The 10,976-nt window shown below is 38.4% G+C and overlaps 1 long non-coding RNA gene across 1 annotated transcript; it reads left to right on the forward strand.

Moving 5' to 3' along the window:
- The first annotated feature begins 1,255 nt into the window (after positions 1 to 1,255).
- LOC130899414 (uncharacterized) lies at positions 1,256 to 6,880 on the forward strand. Its single transcript, XR_009060024.1, has 3 exons — positions 1,256 to 1,612; positions 2,811 to 3,411; positions 6,087 to 6,880. It is a non-coding gene; the product is annotated as an uncharacterized LOC130899414 (long non-coding RNA).
- Positions 6,881 to 10,976: the final 4,096 nt, after the last annotated feature.

The raw sequence follows: 10,976 nt of genomic DNA on the forward strand, positions 1-10,976 counted from the left end.
TAGGTATTAATTTATTTTTTTTTTCGCATCTGAGGATCTACACCTCCTTCGTGTACCGTATACAAGGATGTTCGCCATTCAGATGGAGCTGGAACTCTTCCATGAGGCCAAATGACAAAAGCGTCATCAACATACCGTAGCCAACAGCTTGAGTGGAGAGGCGAGGAGGATAGTGCTTTATTTTCAAAATAATTTCTTTGGAATATGGAGGAGGTATTGGACAAACAATGTTTGATGAGCGAATGGTAATCTGGGGCGATGTGGTGACTATTTTTCAAGATAGACAATGTGTCATCGATGAGGATGTTGGTAAATAAGGAAATAATATCAAAGCTGAAAAGAATATCAGTAGGAGAAATATCGGAACCTTTGAGTAAGTCAAGTCAAGAATTTCAACAAGATGTCTGGCCGTGAGTTCGGTGAGGCAATTAAATGCACTAAATTGGGACGCAGTGGAAGATCGGGTTTGTGAATTTTCGAAAGACTGTATATTCGAGGAAGACGGGATTATTTTTCTCGAGGTATGAGTTAGGTTTTGATGTCGTAAAGAAGTTTGGATTTGTTAATACGAATTTCCGTTGTATTTTGCTTTTATGAGGTGGGGTCGTTTATAATGTATTAAAAACATTATTCATCTTATCTAGATAAGGAGAGGTAATGAGGACGACTGTGGAATCGCCCTTGTCGACTGAAAGGACAACAATATCAGGATTGTTATAAATATCTTTGAGAGCCTGTCGCTCCTTGGAGTTCAGGTTGGAAGGAGGAGTTTTTGATGTTCGGAGAACCTTGGCAAATATTTTCCTAATAATTTCGGTTTGGTTGGGAGGAAGTTCAGAGATAACATCCTCTGTTTGGGAAATTATGGTTTTTATTTTTATGGATTTGAGCGTGATAGTGTAAATAATCCTTTGGCAAAAGCTTGTGTTTGACATGTAAGAGATAGGGGTGTCGGAATAGTTGTGGACAAGTTCGTCCATATCGTATTCGTCCAAAACGTATTAACATAGTAATAGCATAGTTCATTTGAGTAATATTTCCGAATTTCGATAGCCACTACATTTTTTTTGAAATTCGAGTTAATTCAATAGAAAGTTAATTCAAGTCACTACGAATGATTTTGAATATTATCGATATTAAAGCACTAGCTCGCCTTCCATCAAAATTTTTGACGATGGAGACGTATATTGCTCAAAATGATCAATGCATTAATAAGAAAACTGGTTTAAATAACCTAATCATGCACATATTTCAGGTTTTGAAAAAATAAATTCAACAAAATATATAATTAGACAGTCGAAGTACTATAAGAGATAGGAAATGGAAAACCCATTCAAAACCTTATAATGCCATTATAGAATTTCGTTAGCCACCACTGTTTCTTTGAAATTCAAATGAATTCAATAGAAAGTTAGTTCAAGTCACTACGAATGATTTTGATTATTATTGATATTAAAACACTATGAATCTGTTAAAATTTTTAAACCTTTTCAAAACCCTATGATGCCAATAACCATCAAAAAGAGAAACTATTGAACTTGAATACCAATCATTTTAACAGTTTTCTTTCCTGACAACAACAAAGAAAAATTACCTACGTTGGTAAAATGGGGTAAGTATGATTCAATTAGCAGGTAGCCGGTTTATATAATAAATATTTACAAAACTTGATCTCTCTGTTTCATAATTGATTTTTAATGACGGTTGGTATCAACTATGTATAGATTGCAGATATTTGTGATAAAAGTGAAGAATAAATTGTAAATATAATCCTTTTGCTTTCAATTACCTGCTCTTACCCCACTCTTACTATAAAAATATGTCTTAGTTGTTCAAATAACTTAATAAAGTATGAGTCGTTATTTTAGTATTTATTAGTTTTTTAAATAACAAATTTTTTAAATTTAAATTATTTTCAAAGCGGAAACAAATATATACATATATAATTTTTTTGTGCACGTGAAAAGCTTCACATTAAAGGAAAAGGCATCCTGATAAAACATCCATATTAAGCAAATTTATTTTCTATAATTAATTACACTTCTGATTAATTTCGTTAGGAGACAAACATTTGAATGAATATTATCGGTAATCTTGTGGGGCATAGCTTTACATCTTTTCAATTGAATTCTAATTAAGTGTCCATTTAGTCTATTCTTATTTCCAACAATAAACAAGTTTGAATAGTTGTAAAGATTTTGAAATCTTTGTTTTTCTCTTCAATATTTCAATATGAATATTTTTACTGTTTGGAATTACTAATTTTTCTCCATTCAATCACAAACATTTCGCCGCTTCTAGATTTTTGATTCAATTTATGTATTTATTGTTAATGTCTATCTAAAGACAATTTTTCGGAATTATGACAAGATTTATGGAATAGTCTAATCTCAACTAAACTCCTTTATTTTCCAAATACTCCTGTTTCAAATCTTTCTTAATATTTCGCTTCATTAAACTTCATATCATTTTTATTATTCAATGTACTAATTTGGAGTTGTACAAGATTTCCATTTCAGTTTAATTCGTGATTATTTTGTCAATATATTGCGTTAAATCTTAACTTTATTTCTGATTTTTCTATTTCATTTTTAATTATTTTAAATATCAATAATTTTATTTATTTTTATTGTCTATATAGTGTGTATTCGTATATAATTGTGTCGTACTGTATAGTTATTCACTTTCTATGAGTTTACTTCATTAAAATATTAGATCAACAAAATTGACTCATTAACTTATCAATCTTATTTCCAAAACTCGAAATGAACCACATTTGACAAATTTCAATTCGAATTTCGTTTGCCTAGGTAATCCATCATCAATAACAATGACATTAACTGCGGAAGAAAACGAGTTTCTAAATTCTCTTATGGATTTAGATGTCGAAGTAAATAGATCTTGTAGTGAAAGAGGTAATGAAGTGAGTGGAAAAGACAAGGGATTCATGTGGGAAGCATTCAAGGTCACCGAGTCTTCGGATACCACCACTGACATGCCCAGGCCTCTTTTAAAATTCTCCAATAAGTCTAAAACAAATTTTTCACAAAATGGAGATTCCACTAGAGAGATACAAAGAATTTATGAATATCATGTTCAACTGTATATTTCGAGTAAATGATTTAATCACGGCAACGTAGACAAATTCATTTATGAAAATGGAAATATTGATTTAAGACTATCAAATCAAAAAAGATAACAGAGAAAGTGGTATTATAGAAGAAAATAAAGAAAAACCAACTAGTCCAAAAGAAGAGAACAACTACGAAATTCCAGTCAGACGATATAAAAAGATTTGTCCAAGAAATTGGACGAAAAAATATCAAAAAATATCAACCTTAGGAGATTCTCATAAACAGGAAGTAATCAATATCAATCCGCTTGTTGCCGTAGCGGCTGTGGAGCATTCTGGTAAGTTTTATTCAGTTTTAATGTGGGTATATATAATTCTCATAAATGCATGTACTTCTCAAAATTGAGTTGAAATTTTTGGAACCGTAGTGTAAGTATTACTTATCGAAATTGATAAAATTTATGTAATTAATTCAAAATTTTTACTGGAAATTAATCATTCTTCCTATTATACTGTTAACATGAGATTTAATTTTCTTTTGTAATTTTCTGGATTCAATAAATGTGGAATTAGACTCTATATCAAAACAGGCTATTTATGAAGACAAAACAACTGTGTGCGGCATATTATCCGATTCGGGACTTAATTATGAGCAACATTCGAAAAATATTACAACGGAACTTGAAGAAACGGATAAAAAAAAGTGATTTTTCCCAGTCATGCCCTCAAAAGTCATCGACAAATTTATATGCTATAAATAATTCATCATCAGAAAAAAAATTTCCTACTAAAATAAAAACTTACCGACAGTTCTCAAAGGGATGAAAAATTTATAACACACATAACTGACGTTAAGTACGTAAATGATAGAATACTAATAGCAACATTGAATATCGAAAGAACATCAACGCACATTATATCGACCTATGCACCAGATGCCGCGAAACCAGCGGAAGAATATATAGCCTTCTGCGACCAATTACAAGACGAACTCAATAACATACCTTCTAAAGACAGAATAATTATCATGGGAGACCTGAACGCAAGAGTGGGAAACGAAATACTAGATAGAGTTAAAGGAAAATTTAATGAAGATGTAGTAAATGACCGAGGTGAAATGCTAATAGAATAATGTGCACACAACGAACTAAGAATTAACAGCACGCTCTACCAACACAAACCTCAACACACATATGCTTGGGCAGATACAAGAGGAAAGAAATCCGTAATAGATTACATAATAATTAATAAAAACACAGCCCTAGAACATACTGGATGTTCGAGTACTATCCTCAGCCAAGATAGGATCAGACCATCAATTAGTGTTACGCAATATAAGACTACAGAGACCACCTTTGATGAAAATCCAACCAGAATGCATAGAGAAAACTAATATAGAATCACTAGAAATCGAAAGTACAAAAATCCTGTATCAAAATAGACTATTTAGAATTAAAAATAGAAGAAAACGAAATAACACACAACGATGATGTAGAGCAATGCCGAGAAAGAATACCCAACAACATAATAACAGCTTCAAGAGAAGCACTTGGAACAAGAAAGATAAATGTAAATAACAAGGAAAGGCAACAAACCCTGGTTTACAGAAGAGGTAAAAATCATATGCAAAGAAAAAAGAGACGCATACTTGAAATATAGAATCAACAAAATAGCAGAAGAACACGCAAATTATATAGCAACAAGAAACAGGGTGAATGCAAGGATAAAAACCATCAAAGAGGAATATTGGGAAAGATTCACGAAAGACATCGAGCACGATTTTTATCATAGTCAAAAAAGAGTGTGGAAACTATTACGATCAACTAAAAGAAGGCTAAATGAATACATAAAGATTAACTCAATAAAAATGGGAGAATGCACAAGATACTATACAATTCAAAAGAAAATAATGCTCAAGACAAAACAGAAACAATAGGCTCAAATTGGGTAATAGCAGAAAATCGCGTGAAAAAAGCAATACGTAACTGAAAAATCGAAAAGTACCAGGAGAAAACACGATCATAAACGAACAAATTAAATATGGAGGACCAAAGCTAATAAAGGAAATAACAAAAATTTTCAATAAAATCATTGAAGAAGAAAAGATACCTCTAGAGTGGAATAAAAGTTTGACTACATTAATATTTAAAAAAGGAGATTAGAACAAGTCATAAAACTATAGGGGAATATCACTGCTAGATACAATATCGAAAATTTTCACCAAAATCATAGCCAAAGAACTAAGAGCAACAATCCCAATATGCGAAGAACAGCAAGGTCTTAGAAAGAACAGATCAACGACAGATGCCATCTTTATAATTTGCCAATTAGTGGAAAAGTCAAGAGAATACAACAACCCTATCTTCATGTGTTTCGTGGACCTAACAAAAGCATTCGATAAAATGAGACTCAATGACATAGTATACTTACTTAAAGAAAAAAATGTATCTCCTAAAATAATAAAAATTATTAGAAGAACTCAATTACAACTACTCCACTAAAATAAAAGCTATCTGAAGAAATAAAGGTGAACACAGGTATAAGACAAGGAGACAGCTTAAGTCCATTTCTATTTAACCTGATTATGGACAAAATGACGTAGGTATGCCATAGAAACCAGAGTTGATACAAAGAAAACAAAACAAACACTAAGAACAACTGAGATGAAAACATTAAGATGCATAATAGGAAAGACTAGACAAAACCATATAAGAAACGAAGATATCCGGCAACAATGTAATATTCAGGATATAGTAAGATAGAGAGAAGAAGAAATAGGAATCAACGAGTAACGAGAATGGAGGAGCACAGACTAGCAAAGATCATAAGAGATGGAAAACCCGAAGGGAAAAGATTAAGAGGAAGACCACAAAAAAGATGGCAAGATAGCTGGTCATCAGAATCACAAATAAGATTAAACATCACCCAGTAAACACAAGTCATTGGAATAAGAAAAAGAAGATATAAGAAATTGAGATTGCTTTTTTCTGTTATAATTCTATTTTAATTTCAGGAAATTTATCTGAAGAGGAAGAGGAGTCCGGATAATAATCAGATATCAAAAAAACTGAAACTTCAACAACTTTGAATGAAAAAGTAATTAAAAGACAAATTCATGTTACTCTTCTTAAAGTGGAATCTAATAAGCAGTATATGGTGAGATCGATAACGCCCAGTAACCAAAATACGGATCAAGATTCTTCCGGTCTTTCTCACAACCACTCCAATTTATTGACAAATTCAAGTAATCAAATGTCTTCGAGTAATTGGAAACTTTCCATTTGTTGTCGAGTAAATTTTATTGATGAAAACATTCGAATTTTGAAGTTAAGATTTTTCAATATTGAAAGTAACACTGGTCAAAATAAGAAAAATTTATAATATAAAGATCAGTATAGCATATCAGTGAGAATACGTACTCATCCTGTAGAGTTTGGAAAATTTTCTTGTGTAAAAGATAATCTCAATAATTAAAAATATTTTCAATTATATATTTCTAAATATTGTGATAAAAAGAGTATTGAACGTTTGTGTTATAGGTATAATTTTGACCAGTGTAGCTCTTAATTCATATCAAATTGTAATTGAATGATGTCTTCTCCAAATAGGATCTAGTTCATTTTTTTAATACTTTTTTTGTCATAAAACTCATATCACTATTTTCTGGTCTCCCTTCTCCAATAGTGAGTAGAGCCAGAAAATATTACAAATCTGATATCGATTTGCGCGCGTGTGTGTGTGTATCATTTATTGTTTAGTTTTTTTATGTCAATTATTTGATTTAATATACTTATTTTGTGCCTCTTTCTACTTATTTCAATAATTCTTCTGGTTTGTCGACTCTCTCTTTAAGTTTTTGTGTTCCATGTTTCGATTTTTTTTATATTATAGGCATTTCTGTTTAATATTACATATTTTTCCTCGTTCTTGAAATTGAAATTTTGTTACTAAATGCATGCAATCGATAGTTTTTAACAATTTTTTTGTTTATTCTTTCAGTGTGTGTGTGTTTTTGTGTTTAGATTGATGAGGTGCAGGGGAGAACCTTCAAAAGGTACTCGCTTGGATGAACCTTCTACCTGCCAGGCGAATTATGTGGGATTCTTACCGCACTAAACCTTCCCTAACACCTCTGACCCTGCTCCTGGAACGGTGGTTCCTCGGCGGCACTCTTTGTAAATACTACTGCGCCGGGGCGTTCTTATATGATGTTACTGATACTTTTCGTACGTGGTGCGGAGGTCCTTAATGATGGTCTCCGCGTACTCCGCTACCTTGTTCCATGCTACTTGGCTCTTCGGCATGTTCTCCACTATATTTTCTGAACTGATGGTGTGGTCCAGGTTCCTTTCTAGTTCCTCCCGTGTCTCTTCATAAGAGGGGCACTGGAAGAACACGTGCTCCGCATCCTCGGTCGCATCACCGCAATGATGACAGTTTGGGGAGTCACTTCTCTTGAATCTGTGTAGGTATGCCTGGAAGCACCCATGTCCTGTCAAGAGCTGGCTGATGTAGTACCCGACTTCCCCGTGCTGGCGATTGACCCATTTGATGATATCCTCCTCCTACGACATTGACCGCGTCGTGTGATACCGTTCGGTATGCTGACGCCACTCTGATCGATGAGAAAAGCCGGACTGATGACTTTGTCTTGCGGTATGATGTAATCTCCAGCGATTTTGCCCACACTGGTGCTCCATACAGCAGGACGGAGCTGACTACAGTCAGTCTCCGGGTTTGCCTGGGTTTGCCTGGGGCCTCCAATGAAGGGCATCCGTGAAAGCGCGCCCTGGACTGCTGATGCCTTCTTGCTGACGCTAGCTATATGCTCCTTGTATTTTAGTCAGGCATCCAAGACTACTCCAAGGTACCTAATATTGGGACTGGATGTCGTGGTCGCCTACTCTAATGGTGATGGTCTCCATTTTCTTCCGGCTACTCACGAGAAGTGCCTCCGTCTTGTGCTCCGCCAAAGACAGGTCAGCTGAACGCATCCACTGTCTTATCCTCTTGATAGTTGTGGAGAATGCTGCTTGTAGCTCCTCCAGATGTTTCTCCACGAGTACGACCCTGAGACCCTGAGGTACCCCTCCCGTGACCCGATGCACCGCTGGTCCCTGTTCCGTCTCGTAGTGTAGTAGTCGATCGCTAAAGTACGATTTGACCATCCTTTGTAGATAGTAGGGTACGCCCATTTTATCAAGAGCCTCCAAGACTCGATCCCAGCGGGCCGAATTGAACGTGTTCTTGATGTCGAGGGTGACGATGAGACAATACTTTTTGGAAGAAATGGATTCCTTCGCAGTGTTCGTGACGAGTTCCAGTGCGTCGATGGTGGATTTGCCCTTCCTAAATCCGAATTGGAATTCGGAGAGTTGAGGGTCGATATACTGCTGCAATCTGTCAGCCACCATCCCTCCATGTTCTTTCCTTCTGAGTACAGCATGCAGAGTGGACGAAACGATGATGGGTCGTCCTTTTGGGAGAAGAACCAACCATTGCTGCTTCCATCGGGATGGGAATACACCTTGTCGGAGGCAGGCGTTGTACATGTCTATGAATATGTTTGGTCTCGCGGCAATTGAACTCTTGAATGCGATGTTGGGCATGCCGCTTGGACCTGGTGCCTTGCCGTTCTGCAATCTGCTGCAGGCCTTCATGAGTTCTTCCATGTTCACTCCTGGGATATGCATGACCGTTTTGTACGGTCTGCCCCAAGGGTTCCGATCAACTTCCGCGCAGAGTTCCTTCCAGTAATCTCGTTTACTCGAGTTGATGGCGTTTTTAAGGAGGCGCCTCTTCTCTTCATAGTTTCGTCTCAGTTCCTCGGTCGTTTACCGGTCTCTCTTACGGGCCCTCTGGTGTTGCCTTCTTGCCTTGAGGCATTCTCGCCGATGTTGTGCGATGGTCGAGTTCCACTAGTATACTGGTGTTCGGCCGTTACTTGGGCGACACCTTGACGCGTCGCTAGCTGCCTCAATGGCCGCTGCTACCTCCTCTGTGATGCCTTCAGCAGTTGTCGACTGAGGCGTTGCAGATTCCCTCATCACGAGGTTGAAGGTCTCTACGTCCAAGTGTTTGCTATTCCAGCCCACTGTCTGCCTCCTTATACCTCTTCGGCGCCGCCCGTTTCTGGAGTTGATGTTGATTTCCCAGATTATAGCCTGATGGTCGCTATTTGTGAACTCCTCATCCACCTTCCATTCACAGCCCCCTCTCGCGAGGGCGCTGATAATGAACGTCAGGTCGATGATGGAGCTCGCGGCGCCCTCACAAAGTTACTCGTAGTCCCCTCATTCATCAAAATGAGGTTCAGTGTCGAGAAAACTTCTTGTAGGGCTTCCCCTCTCCTGTCCATCTCGCGGCTGCCCCATTCGATGGACCAGGCATTAAAATCTCCGGAGATGGCGGCTGGCTCGTGTCTTCTCACGTCCTCTGCTAAGATGCCGTGGAATTTTCGAACTCTTCGAATGATGCACTCGGTGGCGCATAGCAGATGTATAGGTGAACCCCCTTATCTTGGCCCTGACGAACCATCGGATGGGGTCAGTAGATAGCTGTTCGAACGGCAGTCTACCACATGCCCATATTGCTGCCGTTTTGGTGGTGCCTGAGACCCAAGGTTGAGTCTCAAGGTCAGTGTGTTGTTCACACATTATTGCTACATCAACGCCCAGTTCTCTAACTCGCTGTGTGAGTAAGTCCTGCCCTGCAGTGGTTGAGGTTAAGTTGGAGCACTCTCATTTTCCATACTCAACACAGCTCTTCTGGCGTTTTGGAAGATAGGACAGCTCCATCCCCCGGCCGTATGCCCACCGTCACTCTGTAGATCTTTCTCCCTGCAGAGAATGCAGCTAGGAGGATTTTTGCACACTGTTGCGTTATGCCCGTCTTGCCCGCACTTAAAGCAGATCTTACTGCGGTCCACTTTCTTTCTGCAGTCAAGGGCTTTATGGCCGAAATGCCAGCACTTGAAGCATCTGCTCGGTGACACTTTTTCACGGATGCGGACTGTGCCCCAACCTACTCTGATCTTACCAAGCATCGCCGCTTTCCTCACGTGGACGGCCGGCAGGCAGACCACCGCAATTTGCGACGAGGACCAGCTTTTTCTCAGGGATTTCACTGCGTCGGTGGTGAGATTCTTCAGATCTGGGATGTGGTCTTTCAGAAGTTTGATTACCTCATCTTTGTTTGCCCATTCGTCAAGGCCCATGACTTCTATTTCCGTCTCTGGAATCCTCATCTCTACTGTCGCATCATCCTTCAGCGTTTCCATGATGGTCGCCCGGTAGCCTTCTATCTCCGTCTCCTTCGTTTTACCGAACAAGATCAGTAGGTTTCCAGCTGCTGTGCGCCGAATCTTCTCAGATTTTTCCCCCACTTGTTTGAGGTTTGGATTATCTCCGCGTAACTCAACGTATCTTCCAACTTGTGGAGTACCAATGCGTTTGGCGGTAGACCCTTATTTTGCCTTTTGATGGCCTTCTTATTGGTCCTCTTCTTGTTGTCAACCTTCACCCATTCGTGGTGTCCATCTTTCCAGCGCGGTTTGCGCTGGTTGCGCTCCGTGTCAAGCGAAGATGGTGACGGGATTATGTCCTCTGTCTTCATTCTGGTGTCTACATCGCTAGGTTTCCCCGTCGCACGGCCCGGTTTCACGGACAGTATTCCTTCGGGGTGTAGGCGATAGTTCGACGCCAGGTGGCCTCTTCTTCGTTTTGGGACCATTCTGCATCCCCTGGGGCTGTACTTGAATCGGCACTGGTGTCATCTTCGTCGCCGATTCTCGTGGCTACCTCTTCTCTAAACTTGGAGTGGTCTGCGTTTCATGGGAAGCGAGCTCCAGATCTGTGCCTAGTCTATCGTAGGCGGTTTGTATCCCGGCCCCCAAGGTCTTTAT

This window comes from Diorhabda carinulata, chromosome 11 (assembly GCF_026250575.1).
Source record: "Diorhabda carinulata isolate Delta chromosome 11, icDioCari1.1, whole genome shotgun sequence".
Classification (NCBI taxonomy): Eukaryota; Metazoa; Arthropoda; class Insecta; order Coleoptera; family Chrysomelidae; genus Diorhabda; species Diorhabda carinulata.